We start from the raw sequence: 27,099 nt of genomic DNA on the forward strand, positions 1-27,099 counted from the left end.
GAATACATGCAGGTTTTATAAATGATTTATAAAATAGACACAAGTACGTGAAACTACATTCTATGGTTGAATTATCGAAATCGAATATGCCCCTTTTTATTAAGTCTGGTAATCTAAGAATTAGGGAACAGACACCCTAATTGACGCGAATCCTAAAGATAGATCTATTGGGCCTAACAAACCCCATCCAAAGAACCGGATGCTTTAGTACTTCGAAATTTATATCATATCCGAAGGGTGTCCCGGAATGATGGGGATATTCTTATATATGCATCTTGTTAATGTCGGTTACCAGGTGTTCACCATATGAATGATTTTTATCTCTATGTATGGGATGTGTATTGAAATATGAAATCTTGTGGTCTATTATTATGATTTGATATATATAGGTTAAACCTATAACTCACCAACATTTTTGTTGACATTTTAAGCATGTTTATTCTCAGGTGATTATTAAGAGCTTCCGCTGTCGCATACTTAAATAAGGACGAGATTTGGAGTGCATGCTTGTATGATATTGTGTAAAAACTGCATTCAAGAAACTTATTTTGTTGTAACATATTTGTATTGTAAACCATTATGTAATGGTCGTGTGTAAACAGGATATTTTAGATTATCATTATTTGATAATCTACGTAAAGCTTTTTAAACCTTTATTGATGAAATAAAGGTTATGGTTTGTTTTAAAATGAATGCAGTCTTTGAAAAACATCTCATATAGAGGTCAAAACCTCGCAACGAAATCAATTAATATGGAACGTTTTTAATCAATAAGAACGGGACATTTCAGTTGGTATCCGAGCGTTGGTCTTAGAGAACCAGAATTTTTCATTAGTGTGTCTTATCGAGTTTGTTAGGATGCATTAGTGAGTCTGGACGTCGACCGTGTTTACTTGAAAAATGATTGCTTAACAAATTTTGTTGGAAACTATATATTTTTAACATGTGAATATTATGTGATATATTAATCTCTTAACGCGTTTGATATTATGTGATAGATGTCTACCTCTAGAACAAGTCCCATTGACTCACCTAATAATAATGAAGAGTCAAATGTAAATTGGAATGATTCGTGGACTGATTCACAAGTTCCCGAAGAGGAACCGGAAGAAGAGTCGGAACCGGAAGAAGAATCGGAACCGGAAGAAGAATCGGAACCGGATGAAGAAATAGAACCGGTGGGGGAAATAATAAAACGGTTAAGTAAAAGAAAATCCTCATCCAACCGACCAAGGTTAATTATGGTCAATGGTGTTTCCGCCAAGGAAGCAAAATATTGGGAGGATTACCAATTCTCCGATGAATCGGATTCCGACGAGAATTCCGATGATGTTATAGAAATTACCCCAACTGAATTTAAAAAGGCAAAAGAAAATAATAAGGGAAAGGGCATAAAAATAGAGAAATCTAATTCCAACCCCGATGAACTTTATATGTATCGTCAACCCCCAAGTCCTTAAGTTGTAACAATGACCCGGGAACCTCTAAACCACCAGGTTTTTCTAAACCAATGTGGACAACGACGGCTCGTATTAGGGGAACATCATATATCCCTAGAAACTTGGCAAAACGAACCAAAACCGAAGAAGAAGAAACGAGCGAGTCGGAATAAGATAGTTGTATTCGTGTGGTGTAATATATGTAATATAGTGTTCTTATGCTTTATGATATATGTAAAAATTGCTTGTATTAATAAGTATTTTTTTATGAATCTAACTCTTGTCTATTTTACAGTTTAAAAACACAAAATGGATAGACAACCCAATATTTTAAGAGACCTACCCGGAGACATGATTGATGAAATCTTGTCTAGAGTCGGCCAGAATTCCTCAGCACAACTATTTAAGGCGAGATCAGTTTGTAAGACATTCGAAGAACGTTCCAAGAATGTCTTGGTTTATAAGAGACTTTCGTTTGAAAGATGGGGGATAGCACATTGGGAAACCCATAAGTTACGATGTGTTTACTTTGACGCATATATTGCGGGGAACCCAAATGCTATTTTACGCAACGGGTTAAGAAATTATTTTGACTCAATATATCCGAATATTGGACTTCGTGATTTAGAAAAAGCGGCTAACATGCAACATAAAGAAGCATGTTATGCTTACGGATTAGTAATGTTCGCTTCTCACCAAAGTGAGAACAAGAACATCGGGCTACAACTATTAAACAAAACGTTTCCACAAGTGACGGAGTCGGTAATTGGGGTAAGAAATGAGGTTTTTAGATTGTTACGGGACTGTTGGACATTACGTAACCCTCGTCCTTTTGACGATGTTACAACACGCTGTCTTATCAACGGCCATAACGGTTATGTTCCACAAGACCAAGGATGGGAAGTAATCCTAGTAAAACCAGAATGCATGACTTGTTTCTGGACGTATGAATTACGTGTCTTTATTGTCTTTGCTGAACGACTTGTGTACTAGCTAGAATTATCTTCACAACTATCTTGTATCAAAGTTATTGTGTGCTATATTTCATGCTTTATGTAAAATAAGCGGTATTGTAAGTTTGTAAAATATTGTATAAAAGTTTGAACGCGAAATATTATTATAATCAGTTTTTCATATAGAATTGTAGTAGTTGAATTGTATATTAGCTACTAAGTATGAACTTAACGGGTAGGTACTACCCGAATTTAAACTTATAAAACGCTAAAATGAAGAAAAAGCTTTTATAAATGAGTTCATATTATGCTACGAAATACTATTAACTACTCTTAATATTCTGTATGATTAACTTGTTCCATTTGACTATTTTGAAGGAAATGGCACCGACTACTCGACACACCGTGAATATGAATGAAGAGGAATTCCGTACTTTTCTAGCTTCAAACATAGCCGCAGTACAGGCTGCGCTACATAACAACAATAACCTTGGATCTAGCAGTACAGGAAATCGTGTAGGATGCACCTACAAAGAATTCACTGCCTGCAAACCTTTGGAATTTGATGGAACCGAAGGACCGATCGGATTGAAACGGTGGACCGAGAAGGTCGAATCGGTGTTTGCCATAAGTAAGTGTACTGAAGAGGACAAAGTGAAGTACGCTACGCATACCTTCACAGGTTCTGCGTTAACATGGTGGAATACCTATCTAGAGCAAGTGGGACAAGACGATGCGTACGCACTACCGTGGTCAGCATTCAAGCACTTGATGAACGAGAAGTACCGTCCCAGAACCGAGGTCAATAAGCTCAAGACAGAACTTAGAGGGTTACGAACCCAAGGATTTGATATTACCACGTACGAAAGACGATTCACAGAATTGTGCCTATTGTGTCCGGGAGCATTCGAAGATGAGGAAGAGAAGATCGACGCATTTGTGAAAGGATTACCGGAAAGAATTCAAGAAGATATAAGTTCACACGAGCCCGCCTCTATACCACAGGCATGTAGAATGGCTCACAAACTAGTGAACCAGATTGAAGAAAGAATTAAAGAACAGACTGCTGAAGAGGCCAATGTGAAGCAAGTCAAAAGAAAGTGGGAGGAAAACGGTGATAAGAATCACCAATACAACAACAACAGCAATTACAACCATAATCGCAACAATTATCCCAACAATCGCAACATCAATCGCAACTACAACAAACAGCCCAACAACAATAACAACAGCAATTACAACAATCATCTCAACAACAATAATAACCGCAACAACAACAAAAATCAGAAGCAGCTATGCCAAAGGTGTGAAAAGTATCACTCGGGGTTCTGCACCAAATTTTGCAACAAGTGTAAAAGAAATGGTCATAGCGCGGCGAAGTGTGAGGTCTACGGACCAGGGGTTAATAGAACGAAAGGAACAAATGGTGTCGGAACGAGTAATGGCGGAGCAAGTAGTGTCGGAGCAAGTTATGCCAATGTAGTTTGTTATAAATGTGGAAAACCGGGCCACATTATTAGAAATTGCCCGAACCAGGAGAACACGAATGGACAAGGCCGCGGAAGAGTTTTCAATATTAATGCGGCAGAGGCACAAGAAGACCCGGAGCTTGTTACGGGTACGTTTCTTATTGACAATAAATCTGCTTACGTTTTATTTGATTCGGGTGCGGATAGAAGCTATATGAGTAGAGATTTTTGTGCTAAATTAAGTTGTCCATTGACGCCTTTGGATAGTAAATTTTTACTCGAATTAGCAAATGGTAAATTAATTTCAGCAGATAATATATGTCGGAATCGAGAAATTAAACTGGTTAGCGAAACATTTAAGATTGATTTGATACCAGTAGAGTTAGGGAGTTTTGATGTGATAATCGGTATGGACTGGTTGAAAGAAGTGAAAGCAGAGATCGTTTGTTACAAAAATGCAATTCGCATTATACGAGAAAAAGGAAAACCCTTAATGGTGTACGGAGAAAAGGGCAACACGAAGCTACATCTTATTAGTAATTTGAAGGCACAAAAACTAATAAGAAAAGGTTGCTATGCTGTTCTAGCACACGTCGAGAAAGTACAAACTGAAGAAAAGAGCATCAATGATGTTCCCGTCGCAATAGAATTTCCCGATGTATTTCCGAAAGAATTACCGGGATTACCCCCACATCGATCCGTTGAATTTCAAATAGATCTTGTACCAGGAGCTGCACCAATAGCTCATGCTCCTTACAGACTCACACCCAGCGAGATGAAAGAACTACAAAGCCAATTACAAGAACTTTTAGAGCGTGGTTTCATTCGACCAAGCACATCACCGTGGGGAGCTCCTGTTTTGTTTGTCAAGAAGAAAGATGGTACATTCAGGTTGTGTATCGACTACCGAGAGTTGAACAAACTTACCATCAAGAACCGCTACCCACTACCGAGAATCGATGACTTATTTGATCAACTACAAGGCTCGTCTGTTTATTCAAAGATTGACTTACGTTCCGGGTATCATCAAATGCGGGTGAAAGAAGATGATATTCCAAAGACTGCTTTCAGAACACGTTACGGTCATTACGAGTTTATGGTCATGCCGTTTGGTTTAACTAATGCACCCGCTGTCTTCATGGACCTTATGAACCGAGTGTGTGGACCATACCTTGACAAGTTTGTCATTGTTTTCATTGATGACATACTTATTTACTCAAAGAATGACCAAGAACACGGTGAACATTTGAGAAAGGTGTTAGAAGTATTGAGGAAGGAAGAATTGTACGCTAAGTTTTCAAAGTGTGCATTTTGGTTGGAAGAAGTTCAATTCCTCGGTCACATAGTGAACAAAGAAGGTATTAAGGTGGATCCGGCAAAGATAGAAACTGTTGAAAAGTGGGAAACCCCGAAAACTCCGAAACACATACGCCAGTTTTTAGGACTAGCTGGTTACTACAGAAGGTTCATCCAAGACTTTTCCAGAATAGCAAAACCCTTGACTGCATTAACGCATAAAGGGAAGAAATTTGAATGGAATGATGAACAAGAGAAAGCGTTTCAGTTATTGAAGAAAAAGCTAACTACGGCACCTATATTGTCATTGCCTGAAGGGAATGATGATTTTGTGATTTATTGTGATGCATCAAAGCAAGGTCTCGGTTGTGTATTAATGCAACGAACGAAGGTGATTGCTTATGCGTCTAGACAATTGAAGATTCACGAACAAAATTATACGACGCATGATTTGGAATTAGGCGCGGTTATTTTTGCATTAAAGACTTGGAGGCACTACTTATATGGGGTCAAAAGTATTATATATACCGACCACAAAAGTCTTCAACACATATTTAATCAGAAACAACTGAATATGAGTCAGCGTAGGTGGATTGAATTATTGAATGATTACGACTTTGAGAGTCGTTACCACCCGGGGAAGGCAAATGTGGTAGCCGATGCCTTGAGCAGGAAGGACAGAGAACCCATTCGAGTAAAATCTATGAATATAATGATTCATAATAACCTTACTACTCAAATAAAGGAGGCGCAACAAGGAGTTTTAAAAGAGGGAAATTTAAAGGATGAAATACCCAAAGGATCGGAGAAACATCTTAATATTCGGGAAGACGGAACCCGGTATAGGGCTGAAAGGATTTGGGTACCAAAATTTGGAGATATGAGAGAAATGGTACTTAGAGAAGCTCATAAAACTAGATACTCAATACATCCTGGATCGGGGAAGATGTACAAGGATCTCAAGAAACATTTTTGGTGGCCGGGTATGAAAGCCGATGTTGCTAAATACGTAGGAGAATGTTTGACGTGTTCTAAGGTCAAAGCTGAGCATCAGAAACCATCAGGTCTACTTCAACAACCCGAAATCCCGGAATGGAAATGGGAAAACATTACCATGGATTTCATCACTAAATTGCCAAGGACTGCAAGTGGTTTTGATACTATTTGGGTAATAGTTGATCGTCTCACCAAATCAGCACACTTCCTGCCAATAAGAGAAGATGACAAGATGGAGAAGTTAGCACGACTGTATTTGAAGGAAGTCGTCTCCAGACATGGAATACCAATCTCTATTATCTCTGATAGGGATGGCAGATTTATTTCAAGATTCTGGCAGACATTACAGCAAGCATTAGGAACTCGTCTAGACATGAGTACTGCCTATCATCCACAAACTGATGGGTAGAGCGAAAGGACGATACAAACGCTTGAAGACATGCTACGAGCATGTGTTATTGATTTCGGAAACAGTTGGGATCGACATCTACCGTTAGCAGAATTTTCCTACAACAACAGCTACCATTCAAGCATTGAGATGGCGCCGTTTGAAGCACTTTATGGTAGAAAGTGCAGGTCTCCGATTTGTTGGAGTGAAGTGGGGGATAGACAGATTACGGGTCCGGAGATTATACAAGAAACTACCGAGAAGATCATCCAAATTCAACAACGGTTGAAAACCGCCCAAAGTCGACAAAAGAGCTACGCTGACATTAAAAGAAAAGATATAGAATTTGAAATTGGAGAGATGGTCATGCTTAAAGTTGCACCTTGGAAAGGCGTTGTTCGATTTGGTAAACGAGGGAAATTAAATCCAAGGTATATTGGACCATTCAAGATTATTGATCGTGTCGGACCAGTAGCTTACCGACTAGAGTTACCTCAACAACTCGCGGCTGTACATAACACTTTCCACGTCTCGAATTTAAAGAAATGTTTTGCTAAAGAAGATCTCACTATTCCGTTAGATGAAATCCAAATCAACGAGAAACTTCAATTCATCGAAGAACCCTTCGAAATAATGGATCGTGAGGTTAAAAGATTTAAGCAAAACAAGATACCAATTGTTAAGGTTCGATGGAATGCTCGTAGAGGACCTGAGTTCACCTGGGAGCGTGAAGATCAGATGAAGAAGAAATACCCGCATCTATTTCCAGAAGATTCGTCAACACCTTCAACAGCTTAAAATTTCGGGACGAAATTTATTTAACGGGTAGGTACTGTAGTGACCCGAACTTTTCCATGTTTATATATATTAATTGAGATTGATATTTACATGATTAAATGTTTCCAACATGTTAAGCAATCAAACTTGTTAAGACTTGATTAATTGAAATATGTTTCATATAGACAATTGACCACCCAAGTTGACCGGTGATTCACGAACGTTAAAACTTGTAAAAACTATATGATGACATATATATGGATATATATATAGTTAACATGATACTATGATAAGTAAACATATCATTAAGTATATTAACAATGAACTACATATGTAAAAACAAGACTACTAACTTAATGATTTTTAAACGAGACATATATGTGACGATTATCGTTGTAAAGACATTTAATGTATATATATCATATTAAGAGATATTCATACATGATAATATCATGATAATATAATAATTTAAAATCTCATTTGATATTATAAACATTGGGTTAACAACATTTAACAAGATCGTTAACCTAAAGGTTTCAAAACAACACTTACATGTAACGACTAACGATGACTTAACGACTCAGTTAAAATGTATATACATGTAGTGTTTTAATATGTATTTATACACTTTTGAAAGACTTCAATACACTTATCAAAATACTTCTACTTAACAAAAATGCTTACAATTACATCCTCGTTCAGTTTCATCAACAATTCTACTCGTATGCACCCGTATTCGTACTCGTACTCGTACAATACACAGCTTTTAGATGTATGTACTATTGGTATATACACTCCAATGATCAGCTCTTAGCAGCCCATGTGAGTCACCTAACACATGTGGGAACCATCATTTGGCAACTAGCATGAAATATCTCATAAAATTACAAAAATATGAGTAATCATTCATGACTTATTTACATGAAAACAAAATTACATATCCTTTATATCTAATCCATACACCAACGACCAAAAACACCTACAAACACTTTCATTCTTCAATTTTCTTCATCTAATTGATCTCTCTCAAGTTCTATCTTCAAGTTCTAAGTGTTCTTCATAAATTCCAAAAGTTCTAGTTTCATAAAATCAAGAATACTTTCAAGTTTGCTAGCTCACTTCCAATCTTGTAAGGTGATCATCCAACCTCAAGAAATCTTTGTTCCTTACAGTAGGTTATCATTCTAATACAAGGTAATAATCATATTTAAACTTTGGTTCAATTTCTATAACTATAACAATCTTATTTCAAGTGATGATCTTACTTGAACTTGTTTTCGTGTCATGATTCTGCTTCAAGAACTTCGAGCCATCCAAGGATCCATTGAAGCTAGATCCATTTTTCTCTTTTCCAGTAGGTTTATCCAAGGAACTTAAGGTAGTAATGATGTTCATAACATCATTCGATTCATACATATAAAGCTATCTTATTCGAAGGTTTAAACTTGTAATCACTAGAACATAGTTTAGTTAATTCTAAACTTGTTCGCAAACAAAAGTTAATCCTTCTAACTTGACTTTTAAAATCAACTAAACACATGTTCTATATCTATATGATATGCTAACTTAATGATTTAAAACCTGGAAACACAAAAAAACACCGTAAAACCGGATTTACGCCGTCGTAGTAACAGCGCGGGCTGTTTTGGGTTAGTTAATTAAAAACTATGATAAACTTTGATTTTAAAGTTGTTATTCTGAGAAAATGATTTTTATTATGAACATGAAACTATATCCAAAAATTATGATTAAACTCAAAGTGGAAGTATGTTTTCTAAAATGGTCATCTAGACGTCGTCCTTTCGACTGAAATGACTACCTTTACAAAAACGACTTGTAACTTATTTTTCCGACTATAAACCTATACTTTTCTGTTTAGATTCATAAAATAGAGTTCAATATGAAACCATAGCAATTTGATTCACTCAAAACGGATTTAAAATGAAGAAGTTATGGGTAAAACAAGATTGGATAATTTTTCTCATTTTAGCTACGTGAAAATTGGTAACAAATCTATTCCAACCATAACTTAATCAACTTGTATTGTATATTATGTAATCTTGAGATACCATAGACACGTATACAATGTTTCGACCTATCATGTCGACACATCTATAGATATTTCGGAACAACCATAGACACTCTATATGTGAATGTTGGAGTTAGCTATACAGGGTTGAGGTTGATTCCAAAATATATATAGTTTGAGTTGTGATCAATACTGAGATACGTATACACTGGGTCGTGGATTGATTCAAGATAATATTTATCGATTTATTTCTGTACATCTAACTGTGGACAACTAGTTGTAGGTTACTAACGAGGACAGCTGACTTAATAAACTTAAAACATCAAAATATATTAAAAGTGTTGTAAATATATTTTGAACATACTTTGATATATATGTATATATTGTTATAGGTTCGTGAATCAACCAGTGGCCAAGTCTTACTTCCCGACGAAGTAAAAATCTGTGAAAGTGAGTTATAGTCCCACTTTTAAAATCTAATATTTTTGGGATGAGAATACATGCAGGTTTTATAAATGATTTACAAAATAGACACAAGTACGTGAAACTACATTCTATGGTTGAATTATCGAAATCGAATATGCCCCTTTTTATTAAGTCTGGTAATCTAAGAATTAGGGAACAGACACCCTAATTGACGCGAATCCTAAAGATAGATCTATTGGGCCTAACAAACCCCATCCAAAGAACCGGATGCTTTAGTACTTCGAAATTTATATCATATCCGAAGGGTGTCCCGGAATGATGGGGATATTCTTATATATGCATCTTGTTAATGTCGGTTACCAGGTGTTCACCATATGAATGATTTTTATCTCTATGTATGGGATGTGTATTGAAATATGAAATCTTGTGGTCTATTATTATGATTTGATATATATAGGTTAAACCTATAACTCACCAACATTTTTGTTGACATTTTAAGCATGTTTATTCTCAGGTGATTATTAAGAGCTTCCGCTGTCGCATAGTTAAATAAGGACGAGATTTGGAGTCCATGCTTGTATGATATTGTGTAAAAACTGCATTCAAGAAACTTATTTTGTTGTAACATATTTGTATTGTAAACCATTATGTAATGGTCGTGTGTAAACAGGATATTTTAGATTATCATTATTTGATAATCTACGTAAAGCTTTTTAAACCTTTATTGATGAAATAAAGGTTATGGTTTGTTTTAAAATGAATGCAGTCTTTGAAAAACGTCTCATATAGAGGTCAAAACCTCGCAACGAAATCAATTAATATGGAACGTTTTTAATCAATAAGAACGGGACATTTCACAAGTGGTTCCTCATGTGTGCAAGGAGTAGGTTAACAGCAATGAGTTGAGTAATTATCTTGCTCATATCATTCTCGCAGCTAGGCAACATGAGAGGTGTACCCTTCTGGAGGAGTTAGAAGATAAGAGAATTGTTGGGTTGGAAGATTACCATGAGTATACTGACCAGGGTAATGCCCTAGTTGATGTAGCATGTGCTAAGTTGGTTGATGCTGAATTTAATTATGTTGATGTTATTGTTGCTCACTCTGATGCGAAGCCTGTCGAGTTGGTAAAGCTTTATGCTGATGGTAATCAACATTGATCTTTATTCTCTCAATCTATTAACTGTATGTGGACTTATGTGTTGCCTTTTGAACAATTTATGTATGGCTTTTGATGCCTTGTAAGATAATGTCTGTAATTTGTGACCATTATTCCAGTTGAACAATTTGTGACCAATGATGGTGTTCTTGTATGTGGCCCTTGAGCCTTTCTTTTAAAATAATGTAGCCTATGGCCTAGTGCCTTAGGTAATTTGTTGTTTTTATCTTATGCTTATGTAGCTTCTGCATGATTTTTGCAATTGTGAGATCAAGTAACTTGTTGTTTTGTATTCTTTTGGGAATACTTTAATTTTACAAAAGTGCTCTTTGTGAGGAGTACACTAGGTATTCATTCGTGGGATATATTTGCTTGTCGTATGAATGTCTTGGTATTCTTCTTTACGAAGAACCTGTCGGGTATTCTATAGGTAATATATTTTGTTGGTGTTCTTTTTATTCGAAGAACCCACTATATATTCGTTTAAAGGATAAAATTTGGTTCTATAAGTGATTTTGTGTTCTTTTTATGTGAAGAACCTATTATGTACTTGTTATGTATTCTGCTAATACGAGTCAATTTTTTCCAGCATCTTGGTGTTCTTTTTATGTGCAGAACCCATTGTGTACTTGTAGCTAACGAATGCAACTCAATTTTTCCTAGCATCTTGGTGTTCTTTTTACGTGAAAAACCGATTGTGTGCTTGTTGCTAATGAATGCAACTCTATTTTTTCGAGCATCTTGGTGTTTTTTTATGTGAAGAACCCATTGTGTGCTTGTTGCTAGTGAATACAACTCAATTTTTTCGAGCATCTTGGTGTTCTTTTTATGTGAAGAACCCATTGTGTGCTTGTTGTTAATGAATGCAACTCAATTTTTTCAAGCATCTTGGAGTTCTTTTAATGTGAAGAACCCCATTGTGTGCTTGTTGCTAATGAGGAATACATGTTGTTTTGTAATTATTTTTTGGCGTCTTAGTGTATATTTACTTATAGGTTTAATGTGTTCTTCTAGAGAGCACTTTAATTGTAAATATCTTAGTATTCTTCTGTGAAGAACCTATTATGTATTTACTTCAATTGTGTGATCAAGTATATGCATGAGTGCCTTGGTGTTCCTTTTGAGGAACTCTTGATATTTTTATCATGACTGTTTTAGTGTGTTTGTTTCAAGAACACACTTTGTGCTGTAAAATATCTTGGTATTCCTTTGTGAAGGGACCATTATATATTTACATTATGCACATAAATTATCAAAAAAAAAGTAGTGGTTTCTATCAAGTTTCGAATGTAGGAAGTGCATGAACTTCGACTACTCATTACATTTATCCTCTACCTCCAATTAAAAAGAAAGCTTAAAAATAAAACCTTCGTAGGTTGACTCCATTCCATGTTCGGGGTATGGCTTTCCCTAAGGTAGTTTCCAGCTTGTATGGTCCATATCCAAAAGCTTGTGATATGACATACGGACCTTCCCAATTTCATCCTAACTTTCCTTCATATTCAACCATACTGGTACTGTTAAGGCGAAGAACATGGTCTCCTACTTTAGAAGTGGAGCGTTTGACCCTTTTATTCTAGTACCTTTCGATAGTTTTTTTGTATGAAGCTTCTTGGATTGGGGCTGCTGCACTTCTTTCTTTTATCAGGTCGAGGTTTAAATGAAGGTTTTCTTCATTTTCTTCGGTATTTGCTGATTGCTTAACACATGGATTTCAGTGGGGAGGACTGCCTCTATTCCGTACACCAAACTATATGGTGTCTCTCTATTGCTTCTTTTTAGGAAGGTTCTATGTGCCCACAACACTAGTGGCAGTTCTTCTACCCATCATTGGTGACATTTTCCCAGCCGTTTTTCAATTCATTTGATTAAATCCTTGTTGATAACTTTGACCTGTCCGTTCCCTTAGGAATGATAAACAGAAGTGAAAGTTTGCTTTATTTTCAAGCTTTCACAGAATCTTGGGAATACTCCTTCGGCAAACTGCTTCCTGTTGTCTGAAACAATCTCTTGGGGAATCCAAAACTATAGATTATGTGTTCCCAAACAAATTTTTTGATATCTTTCCCTGTTGTTTTTCTCAACGGTTTAGCTTCCGTCTAGTTGGTAAAATAATCCACTACCACCACCAAAAATTGAACTCCTCCCGGAGCTTCTGTGAGTAGTCCAACAAGATCAATTCCCCATTTGGCGAAGGGCCATGCTGATAATATTGGGTAAGACCCGAGTTTAAAATATATATAATGTTGGCGGCTTCATTTTTCAGTTTCGGGCCGCGGCGCGGCTGCGGCCTGGTGAAGATTCCTTTGTTTTATTTAAATATAAAAGAGGGGCATTTTGGTATTTTCACATGGGAATGGATTTAAAGGCCACAAGATTAGATCTAGAGTGCCATTTACTCCACTTTCACCTACCTTATCACTTCCACTTCAATTTTAGAGAGAGGAACTCATTCTAGAGAGAGAGTTCAAATCAAGGAGGAATAAGCTTGATTCGGGACAAAGCGCGAGTATTAAAGTTATTCATCTAAGTACTAGCTACGTTTTGGTTGAGGTAGTATGTCCTAACCTTGATTTCTTTACTTTGATTTGTTTAAGGGTTAGGGTTTGGGTCAATGGTGAACATAAAACCCATTTGTTGGTGATTTGGGGGTTTTGGGTAAGAATGAGTCGTAAGAACCCAAGAATGACTAACCTAGAGTCTTAAAGTGATAATTGGTGTTTATAGGTCTTAAATGTTTAGTTAATCACTAGCACACTTTGTGGTTAGGTGAATGGGATTTGGGTTTGTAGGTGACCCAAATGGGTGTGTTAACCATGAAATGGGTCAAATGAGTCTTGGGAGACCTAAGTTGTCTAATGCGTGTGAAAATGCATCAACTTTTAGTTAATAAGTGTATTATGACCATAATTTATTGGTGTTAGGGATTTGACGCGACCTAGTGTTAGGGTTAATGGTGCAAATGGGTCACCATTGCACTATGGGTCAAAATGACACTAGGATGGTGGGTGAGTTGGTTGACCAACTCGATTGTATGATTGATTATGTGCATAATGTAATAGGTACATTATATTGAAGGTTGCAAGCTTGGGTTATCATTCACTGAAGGCGTTAAGGTGAGTGGAATAATTATATGCATATGTATATGATTTATTTACTTGTAGGATATGGGCTTAAAGTTTGATGTGGTGATACCTTGTCCTTGTGTGTGTTATTGTTTGTTGATGAGGGTTTAAAGTTTGGTGTTGACGATACCTCACGTATGGAATTAAAGTTCGATGTTGACGATGCCATACCACTATTGTAGTGATGTGTGATGAGGGTTTTAAGTTCGATGTTGAAGATACCTCATATGTGGGTTAAAGTTAGATGTTGATGATACCACATTAAGTAGGGTGGATGGGATTTAAGTTTAATGTTGACGATACCATTCGCGGGGCTACTATTAAATACTAATGGATGTTTTGAACATCGATGTTTGTGTGTTGGTTATCATTTAACATATTATATTGTTCGAGATATATGCTATTGTTGTGCTAGTTGAGTATTGGAGATTTAGCTTTATACTTTGCGATGGTATGCTAATTAAATTGCTAGCGTGCATGCGGTAATTGTGTAAGTGATTGCAAGTAGATAAATTATATATGTATGTGTATAATTATTGCATTCACTAAGCGTTTTGCTTACCCTCTCGTTGTTTACCTTTTTAGGCTCCGGCGTGGATAAAGGAAAGGGTATTCATTTGGACTAGCGGGCTCCCTATATGATTATATTAGAGATTTGCTTTTGAGGTTCTACCTAGGTTTGGGTAGTTTAACCCCAAACACCATGCTCGTGTTTTGTTTAGTTTTTAAACTCGTCGGTCGAAACTTGTATTTTGAGTTGTAAATGGGCGAATGAAGCTCAGTGGTCAAATACTTGTATTGGGGTCCTTAAAACATGTAAACTTTATTTGGTTATGTGGCGGGAAGCCTTTTGTAATGATGTTTTTCGAAATCGCGAAAATTTGTGGACTTGTGTAATTTAGCCGAAGTCAGAATCTGTCCCTGAGTTGAGCCGAATCGCGCCCTGAAAGGCGCACCGTGGGCTAAAGGGAAAATTGGAAGCCGAGGGTTTTTTATGGTTCCTGACCATCAGGGATATTGTTAGACCACGCCGCAGGTGGCTTAGCAGCGCCGCGGGAATTAGTGTATTTCGTTAACAGTTTTTTTGGCAGAGGCTGACCTTCAACATTTCTGGTGAGCCGCGCTGCGACCAAGGAAGGCGCGCGCGCCTAGGTGCTGTCAGCATTGTGTAGTAAAAAAACAAAATGTTGTATGGTTAATAACTGGTTAGGTCCTTACATATTGATATCAAATCTTGTTTGGGTTTCTTGGGGACATTTGCATGGATCTGGCAAGATTCGCAAGTTTGTAGAGCTGCTACCATGCCTTGATGCATGGTAAGCCAATAATATCCAAGCCTCATTATCTTTGCTACAATGGATCTAGGTCCCGCATGGAAACCACACACTCATTCATGCATTTCTTGGATAATAACCAAAGCTTGGCTTGATCCAACGCACCTTAGCCTGTAACATCCCGCCTTTATCCGTTTACCTTCCGTTTTGTTATTTTAAAATCCGTTATATAATTATAACATCTTACGTTAATATGCATTTTAAAATATTTCGTTTAGGTAATTCACGCACTCGCTTTTAAACTCGAGGAACTAGACTTGCCAAATGACCAAAGATGTAACTAAGTCAAGGAGTCAAACCCTCATCTCCTCCATTCATTTTCACCTCCCTATCTAATACTTCCATCTCCTTTTTCTCTCAAACTCCCAATACAAAGAATCATCATCTAAATCATTTCAAGGAAGCAAACATCAAAACAAATTACATGTTCTGAATCCTTGCATCTTCCTCTTCGAATCCATACCAACTTTGTTGCATTTGGATAACTTTCTAAAAACATTAGATTTTATGTTCTTGATGTTTTTAACTTATAGAAGTGTTAATTAGTGTCTATGGCTCAAGTTTAACATGAATATATGATTTGTATGCTTGTTCTTGTCATTTTGATGTAACTAGCTTAAACTTGAAATGTGTGTGCTTAATCTCTTCGTTTTGGTGGATCATATGTTATTAGATGTTAAAAGTGCATGTATTAATTGTGTTACTAGCATCACGAGCTTCAATTTGGTATGTAAGATGACTTGGAAAAACCTCATTAACATGATTAAGGATTTTATGATTGTTGGTTAGGGTTTGGTAGCCTTGAATGTGATTTTTGATGCATTAAAAGCCTTGCAATGTCGTTTGTAAGTGTTTAGTAGTATTGTATGTGTAATTACCTACGAAACGGCGTATTATATGTGTGTAGTAAGTTCCTGAATCATCTTATGCGTTTTACGAACTTGAAACCTTGATAACGAACTTTAAGTGATCAATTTACGAGAATTCGATTATTATAAATGATGTTTTTGTTTGATGAAAAGTGCTTAGTTGTATTCCTTGTTAAATTACCTTTCCAATGATATAAAATATGTGTTTTGAATGTTTACAGTTCATAAGTTATGATTGTTTGAAGTTGGATTCGTTTAAGTGTTCAAAACTGCCAGACTTGCTGAACAGATACATGGAGCGGCGCTCCAAACCCGGCTGTCCAAAGTTTCACTTTTTCGTTTAATTCTAACTATGCTACACACCTCCGATTAACATGAAACTTGTTCTAACATTCTCATATATGAATATTAGACTTAGAAAAATAGTTCGGGACCCGACCCGAATGTGTTGACTTTTTCGTTGACTTTGACTTGACCAACGTTGACTTTTGCCCAAACTTAACCAAATACATATGCAATCATTCTAGCATGCTTTTATCTTTGTATCTTGCATGAAACTTGACAAATTGAATCACATGCTATATTTATCGAGTCGTAACGAGCCATAGGACTAATTGAACACTTTGACCGACCGTGATTACCGATATTGATACAACCTATTTGTTTAGGTCAAGACTAGCATTTGTTCTTGCACACGTTTACCTTTTGAAGTACTTATTTACTCGTGCACTCAAGGTGAAATCATAGTCTCACTTTTACTCTTTTATACTTATATTTGGGATGAGAAAACATAAACGATTCATACATTTATACTTTGAACACGAATATGAAAGCAAAGATACGTACTAGTTAGAACGAAAATCCTCAAATCCAATTATCATTAGTTACACTTGTAGGGTGTAAGCGAGAACTTATGTTGTGTGGCCATACGGGTTTAACGAACCCTCATTCGGACGGTTCGCTACCGTTAGCGAATGAAATATAATTTTATCGGAATAGTGTAGGTTCTAACACTATATGCAGAGGTAAGATTCAGTTAAGCTTGATAATTGGATGCACGTGATACAAACACATCTTTTGAGATGTAAACGCTTGATAATCGGTTTATACTAAATCTTGTGGTTCAAAACATACTTTATACATACACATATAATTTCACCAACGTTTTCGTTGACAGATTTTCTATGTTTTTCTCAGGTCCTTGAATACTAGGTGATACATGCTTCCGCACTATACTTTTTGATACTTGCTTGGATGTCGAGTATACTTGCATACGTGGAGCGTCTTTTGACTTATTCTTAAATTGTGCTGCATATGTTTCAATTGTACCTTAAACAATGTAATGTAACTAGTTGTCGAACTACTTTGTAAACCTTGAAACATCCTTACTTTTGAAATGAATGCGACATACTTTTGGTCAAGCGTTGTTTTAAAGACTTATGACCACGTAACAGGACCTAAATAGACGGCGCCATCAATGACGATTTTGTCGGGTCGCTACAGATGGTATCACAGCGTTGGTTGTAGGGATTTAGAGTTCATTGGTGTCAACCCCGAGTCATAGGGTACATTAGTGAGTCTAGACTACAACCGGCATATAGACTTGAAGTAGGAATTATTTGACTACTTGTGCATTTATACTCGGACTCTTCGATTCATATCTAACTTTTATTCCATCTTAATCTCGTGTTGTTTAATTTGATTGACACGCCACCTTGACTTAGTTAAATAATGTCGAATGCACATATGAATTAGGGTAATATAATTTCCGGGATTATGTTACGGTGACTCATATGAACGTTCCGACATTATGACATAAAGAATTTAAGGCGAGTCAAGGAAAATTTTCTTTTATCCTCATTCCATATCACGGTTATTATTATTAAGAATACTAATCAACGATATTCTTTTGTTTTGAAGGAATAATGCCTCCTCGCCGTGTACCATGCAACGAAACACCCGAACAAGCTCTACAACGAATGATAGCTGTGACAACCCAGAAATTTCCAACCAAATTTAAACTTTAATCTTTATATGTTTCCGACACGATAAGCAATATTTGTTAAGTTAAATTTCAAGAATTTTAAACTATGTTCATACATTCATTCAACCTCGACCAAGTTCCAACGATTCACGAACCATTAAACGAATATGATTATATATGTATATGTGTATATATATTATAACTTGAAACGTAAACAAAATATTAGATTAAATACTTTATATGATTGTATCTGTTTCAAAATGTTTATCAATGGAATTAGAAGATAAGATCAAATGATTGAATTATCAGATATATTGAATTATGATTACAAGTCTCTGTTGAAAGACCCACGTTGATTTGAGAAATCTTTCCATTTTAACAATATTCGGAAAATGGTAAAGTGATTTATAAATAAGAACAAATTGTCAATCACTGAGAACTAGACAAAGGATAGTGGAAGATTGAATCTCATAAAGACTCGATTGATCTATTTAGTTTCAAACGTACAAAAACGTTTTCAGTTTAAAAAGAACTTTATTATTAAAACGTATATAACTTTTATAAATATCTAGAACCACTTTTGACAACTCATTACTTAACTAGTATGATAAAGATAACGATATTTATATTTTATTTTATTAAATATATATAACGATTTAAATTAATATTATATATATTTATACGCGTATTATACGTACATAGTTTTATACTTTTACACTACTTAAACTTTACCTTTACTTTATTTTTACTTTACTTTAACTTTAATAATTCACTTTAATAATTCATACTTTAATAGTTCACTTTAATAATTCATACTTTAATAATTCACTTTAATAATTCATACTTTAATAATTCACTTTAATAATTCATACTTTAATAATTTACTTTAATAATTCATACTTTAATAATTCACTTTAATAATTCAAAAATCTATTATAAATAGAATTCAATAGGTTTCATTATTTCATAGAAACTTGAAAATATTTTTCTCTAAACTCTCTCAATCGATTTACATATATATATTTACTCCGTATTATTTCAAGATATTATTAGTATACATAAAATATTACGACGGAGTGCTGTCTGAGTGATTTCGAAATTGTTTTTCGAGTGGGATAGGATTAAGAAAATTATGGGTTATAGCTATGGAGGTGATTGAGTATGGTTCATGGGTATGCTCGTGAGGTCAATATAGTGTTTATCATTTCCGTTGCGTCTACGTACCTTTCCGGCAATATTGAATCACAATATTGATACGTGAGTACTCATAATTTAACTTTTACATACTAATAGTGTATCCCTGACTAGTGCTCGAGTATTTAGAATTATGCATGCTTGTACTTTTTATATTGCCCTTGGACAGGTTAGGTTGAATCTTGAATTAGTTACACTTGCGGTTGAGATAAGGTATAAGATATGCATGTCCTTGGAAAGCTAGCGAAAAATTAAGAACTTTTCCTTTAGATATCGAATGGTTTCGATAAACGGATTAGAAGTTATAATCAATTGAATTTTCGATATTTTTATTAAAAATGATTATTATTATCGTCGTTTTATCATTAAAAATTGTTATTTTTTTTATTTATTACTATCGTTATTATCGTTAAAGTTATAATTAGTATTATTATTATTATCCAATTATTATTATTATTATTATTATTATTATTATTATTATTATTAATATTATTATTATTATCATTATTAATATATATATCATTATTTAAAAATGGTTATTGTTATTGTTATTATTATTATTACTATATTATCATTAAGATAATTATAATTATTAGTATCATCGTTAATAATGTTATAGTAACTATCATTATTAATATTAGTGTAATTAAAACAAATATTTGTAACACCTAATTATTTTGATTACTATTATTATCATTATTATGAACACGATATAAAAGATGATTAAAAGCTATTAAATGAAACGATTAGGAAATAGTGGGTAAGAGTATCATGATAAAATTAAAATATTATAAGATATTGATTTAGATAAAATTATCGTTATTATTTTTTTTATCATTACTATTATTATTAAAAGTATCGTTAGTATTAAAACTATCATTTTAAAAAAAATTATCATTTTAATAGAAATGTCATTGTTTCTATAAAATATCATTATTATTATTATTTTAAATAGAATTATTATTTTAAAGATAATATTAAAAATTATCGTAAATATTAAAGTTATCATAATTAGAATTATCGTTTTATCATAATGTCATCTTAGTAATTATAAATGTTGATATTTTTATAATAATAATTATTATTACAAAATAATACAACTTTTACTTACTATCATTATAGATATTATTTTCTCAAATAAATATGTGATACAAATATATTTTACTACGTGTAATAACTTACTTTAATAATACCTATCATATTATCTTTATGATATTAAATGAACCCTATAAATTTTATTACTTAATATATATAAAAGTATATTTTATTATATAAATTTAATATAAAATTCTATTTATTAATAAATAAATTATATTATTTACTCTAATAAATATTTTAAAAATATTTAAAAATATAAAACGACGATATTTAAACTATATATTAATCATGTATAGATTTTTGGAAATTATTTTGAGTCAAATTTACTTTTGTTGACTTTTGCATATTAGTCTCGAGCATTAGGATTGTGGTACACTATGACTTGACCTAATTTGTTAGACAAATATTGACCAACACATAAATATATATAATTAATTTAGGTTCGTGAATCCGAGGCCAACCTTGCACTTGTTCAATGACGTTATATGTATTTTTACTACGAAATACAGTATGGTGAGTTACATTTGCCTTTTTACCCTTTATATTTTTGGGACTGAGAATACATGCGCTTTTATAAATGTTTGACGAAATAGACACAAGTAATTGAAACTACATTCTATGGTTGAATTATCGAAATCGAATATGCCCCTTTTTATTAAAGTCTGGTAATCTAAGAATTAGGGAACAGACACCCTAATTGACGCGAATCCTAAAGATAGATCTATTGGGCCTAACAAACCCCATCCAAAGTACCGGATGCTTTAGTACTTCGAAATTTATATCATGTCCGAAGGAGGATCCCAGAATGATAGGGGATATTCTTATATGTATCTAGTTAATGTCGGTTACCAGGTGTTCACCATATGAATGATTATTTTTGTCTCTATGCATGAGACGTATATTTATGAGAACTGGAAATGAAATTCTTGTGGTCTATTAAAATGATGGAAATAAATGATTATGATAAACTAATGAACTCACCACCTTTTGGTTGACACTTTAAAGCATGTTTATTCTCATGTGTTAAAGAAATCTTCCGCTGTGCATTTGCTCATTTTAAAGATATTACTTGGAGTCTTTCATAGCATATTTAGAAGAACGTTGCATTCGAGTCATTGAGTTCATCAAAGATTATTATTAAATCAATTTATAGTTGGATAGTGGATATTATAAAATGGTATGCATGCCTGTCAATTTTTAATGTAAAGAAAGATTGTCTTTTAAAAACGAATGCAATGTTTGTAAAATGTATCATATAGAGGTCAAATACCTCGCAATGTAATCAACTATTGTGAATCGTTTATAATGTATATGAACGGGTCCTTTCAGTTGGTATCAGAGCGGTGGTCTTAGCAAACCAGGTCTGCATTAGTGTGTCTAACTGATAAGTCGATATGATGCATTAGTGAGTCTGGACTTCGACCGTGTCTGCATGTCAAAAGTTTTGCTTATCATTTTGTGTCGAAAATTAACTACTTATCATCCTCAGGAAATTACCTGCTTATCATTTTTAGTCTAAGATACGTCTTGCTGCATTGATTGCATGAATAGTGTATAGACAAAAATTCATATCTTAGCATATCTGCTAAATCATATCTTATCGTATCTATTACTTTAAACTTTTCCTGACATATCCCGCAAAGTCCTCCGTAATCTACGAAATCTTTTGATCTATATATATATATCTATATATATATATATATATATATATATATATATATATATATATATATATATATATATATATATATATATATATATATATATATATATATTCTATGTAATTAGAATACCATCCGTTATCCAAAATCATTTCATATCGGAAAAAAAAATCCTTTATCCAATCGTACGAAATGGAATTCGTCATCAGTTCAAGTCACTCAGATTCCGAAATGGAATCCCATTCAAGCTCCGAAAGCAGTGTGACCGGAATAGATCAACCAATCAGTCATCACCTATTCTGGACGAATTGGGAATGGGTTCGTAGCCTCCTCAATCATTGGAGACAAGAAGAAGGTGATCCCTTCCATCCACCACATTGCCCTCTTGACGAAGAACCTGAAGCACTTACCGGCGAACCTGTCCGAAACACCATGTTCTTGCTCATTTCCAGAGTATCTCATCACGATTATATATTACATCAAATTTTAGATTTTATTTATCCGCTCGTCCGAACCGACAATCACCCCGGTGTAATAGAAGAAGTCAACGACCTTCGTGCTCGGGTAGTGGCTTTGAAGAATATGGTGCAGAGATTACAAACACCAGCAGCAGCATCAGCAGCATAACCAGTACCACCATCATCAACGCCAACAGTACCATTACCACCTCCAACCACAACCGCGTCGTAAACCTCAACTTCACAATCTGTCCCACGAGCATCAACATCATACGCACCATAGATACCAAGGAGTACCAACAACAATAACTAACGAAGTATTAATTCATAACTTTATTGGAGAAATATCCCGCGGCAATTATGTAATCTCTAAAGTCTTAGAGATTATCTAATCTAGCCCTAACCATAAATCAGTTAAGCGAACCAAAATGATAGAAGGAAGAGTAGAAACCCTGACAAAAATGGTGTGTAATTAACAAGCTAAACTTGCTTTACCAATAGCATCAACAGTACCGTCAGCGTTACCAGCATCGTCAGTACAGTCAACATCCGAATCAACAACACCGATAACATCACAAACTCCGTCAGTTCAAGAATCACTGTGGACATCATTACGAATCAATAACGTGTACATTGTATCAACGAGTTATGAAGAATTAACTCATTCCCTCTGAAGAAATTATATGTATATTATATATATATATATATATATATATATATATATATATATATATATATATATATATATATTTTGAAATAAATCTTTTCGTACTAAGCTATTGTGTGTGAATCTTAACTACTCGGTTAATTCATATTACAAATATGCAATAATGTACGTCCTTCGACCGCAACGTAACCAGCGTTAACTACAATCTCTGTCGCAATTCAACAAATTCCAATTCATAATAAATCAAGTATATATTTGATTTTACACTTTCATCATCGATGTACCCGAAACTTTTCAGATAACATCATTCGTACTTTGCGAAATTCACAAGAATTCCACGAACCGAACATCATACATCAACAAATAACGAAGTATTGATTCATAATTTCAATGTCATTAAAGAAATACTGCGTAAAAGTTATGTACTTTTTAAAGCCTTTAGAGATTATTCAATTCTAGTTTCAACCGTAAATCAAACGAGTTTAATTTAACATTAACTCATTAAATCTATGTTACATCTGAAGAAAATATACATATATATATTTTCATAAAGACTGTAATAAAATTCTTTTGTACAAAATAATAATTGTGAAATTTTTTTTAACGGGTAGGTAATACCCGAGAGATATATAAATTCACAAATAATATGTTACATTCTTCGAATCTGATTCAGCAAATCATCTATTATACTCCCTACTTTCACAACAATATACATTCTTTTATAGAAATCAAAACAACCATACTCATTCAAAATTTAATTACATATTCTGATTTTGAAATCTCAAAATTCAACTCGAGATATGACCAAAATCATCACTCTTAGATCCTTACATCTTTCACAAGCTATATTTTGACTTCAAAACTGTGTTAGAACATCCAATTTATATTAACGATTACAATCTGTGTTCAAACCCTTCGAAAATTTCTGAAGACACTTCGAATGATGAGCAATCGAGATGATGATCCAACCACATGTTAACCACAGTTATGTACCTGAAAAACTCTTGAAACCAAAGTAAAAGTTTAAACAATGTATCCGCGTCAGATTCTTTGGCAGTTATTAGCAAAAATAACTTTGCGAATCCTATTCAAAGTAGCAAGTTTTGTCACAGCTCTAGCAAGTCAACTTCGACTTTTCAGTCAGACTAACCTTATTATAACCTTGAGATATACACCATCAGTACTAGGGAACCTTTTACATTCCACCACATTATTAGCAGATGTACCAACAACTTCATTACCCTTTGAATTTAGCCTCTCCAAAAAGTCATTATAATTATTTATTGAAACCGCATCATTTACTCATTCGCATCTTGTAATGAGAATTTCCATACGAATCATTGGGAATTAGCAATCAGTATTTTGAAATCTCGTAACATGTCTACGCTAACAGTTATATGTGTATATATAACGTCTATCTTCTGGACTTAATTTGAATGTGAAGTTTCTGGAAAACACTCCGAACTAAGAATTGGTTCTCCGAAAATGGAAAAAATGCTGATGAAGCAGCAAAAACTATAAACGACTTTAAACAGTAAAAGCTGGATGATAATGATGAAGTGTGCTGGCAAAGCGCAGAAAAAGAGAAGTTTTGGAACTGGAAAACGGATTGAGCAAAGTAGGAAGGAGGCTGTGGACAAATTACAAAGACTGAACCTGACTTCAAAGGATCCAAATGATTCAGTACCTGCTGAAGTCATTAACGAATACCTTGCTCCTGACTCTAAACCCCTGCGGACAATATTCTTCATCATCCTCTAATATTAGAAATTCTAAAATATCATCATATCTTTCATTATAAATATCCTCCATATTTCTGAAGATATTTTGTTAATTTTTCTTATTTGAAATCATTTACCTCTTCGCACTATCTGTATTACATCATAAAAGAAACTATTTTAGTTTCTAAATTCTAAAACATTCAAGTTTAAAATAGGAATATTTTGAAGTAGTGTTGGGAACTGAATCATGAATTAGTATAATATAATGACACTTGATCAACGTGATTATATTACAGTAAGTCATGCTGAGTTTCTAAATGGAACGTAATGATTCACAGATCATAATATCATCATGTGCCATGTTATACGACTCTTGTATTCTATTTAACCTTTAAAATATCAAGAAAATATTTCTTGATGATTCGGCCTTTTCCAAGGTATTCTAGTAATTTGACAAGTCAAGATCGTGCCATCACAATTTCCTTCCTAGAACATTAACAATGTTCATTCCAAAATTCATATCTGTGAATTCTGGACCATTACAAGTGGTGCTTAATCGCAAGAAGAAGAAACAAAAGGACAAAACTCCGAAATAGAAATTGGGGTATAAATTGCCGCAAATAAAAGAGAGCATTAACTGTGAATGATAATGATTATAGAAGACAGAAGCAGAGACTTTGAAATATAAGGGAACATATAAAGCCTAACAATAAACCAGAAATTATAAACCATATATCTCGATGCATATAGCAATATAAAGACACGGGAGAACTAGAAACACTATAAACCCAAGAGTATAGTAGAAGTAAATAGATTCTTCCGGCGGTAGATGAAAAAGAAGAATGACCGATATGAAAGTTAGAAGTATATCGAGAATCAGAACTGGATGGAGCATATTGATGAATACTTTAAAATATGAGTTGAGGGAGAAAGAATAGAAGGTGATGAAACATGACTAGGAACTTAGAAATCAACAGATTTAACTCACACAATGGCGGAATAAGTGAATCAAACCCTCTAGTGAATAGGTTAAGTTTTTTTGATTAATTTAGTCAAACCACAACTAAATCAAGTGTGATTAGATAAACACCTAGAGCTATTATTCACTACCTGGGTGATTTGGACTGAGAGAGAATCGGAGGAGCTCACTAGATCTGAGTGTGTGTAACAAATGAGAGGCTTAACCTAAAATGAAGAACATAAGACTTTATATACCCCTGATGTTGACTCACCCATACGATTCATTCATCACACATATGAGTTGGCTTCATCAGCCGTACGGGTGATCACTCACTCGTGTCTTCTCATTTAGGTTGTAATTATGACTTAGCTCAGCATCAACCGTGCGTATGAGCCTGTCAGTCGTACTAGTGAGGCTTCACTCTTATGTCTGACTAAGTCTAACATAGTCAAACATCTAAATCTCGTTCCTGCAGTTCCTGTAACCACATACAAACACGGATAGGATAATAACGAGCAATCATGGTGGCCTGTAAACTGTTGTACCTGCAATGGACGTGGGTAGATGTCTAGGGACTTGCATAAAATGCATCAACAGAAGGTGTGAGTTGTACGGAAATAAAGGAGGTGAATTTATAAGAAAATCTCTGACAGAACAATTAAAATGGACGATCGCATTTAAAGCGGATCCTAATTCCCTTGATTACCGGAGAGTCAAATCTTATTAAGAAGATTTTCTTCAAATCCCTTGAAATATGGGAATCAATCATATCTACGTCAAATGATAAGATGAATCTACACTTACTCATTTCACTCTTCTATGTTAGCTTCATTCGTACTCTTCATATAAATGGATTGTTTATCCAAATTATTCGCTAATGATATGTGACAACCCGGAAATTTCCAACCAAATTTAAACTTTATCTTTATATTATTCTGACACGATAAGCAAAGTTTGTTAAGTTAAATCTCAAGAATTTTAAATTGTGTTCATACATTCATTATAACCTCGACCAAATTCCGACGATTCACGAACCGTTATATATAAATAAATATGTATATATATGTATATATATATTATAACTTGAGAATATTA

Source organism: Rutidosis leptorrhynchoides, chromosome 4 (genome assembly GCF_046630445.1).
Source record: "Rutidosis leptorrhynchoides isolate AG116_Rl617_1_P2 chromosome 4, CSIRO_AGI_Rlap_v1, whole genome shotgun sequence".
In the NCBI taxonomy this organism is placed as follows: domain Eukaryota; kingdom Viridiplantae; phylum Streptophyta; class Magnoliopsida; order Asterales; family Asteraceae; genus Rutidosis; species Rutidosis leptorrhynchoides.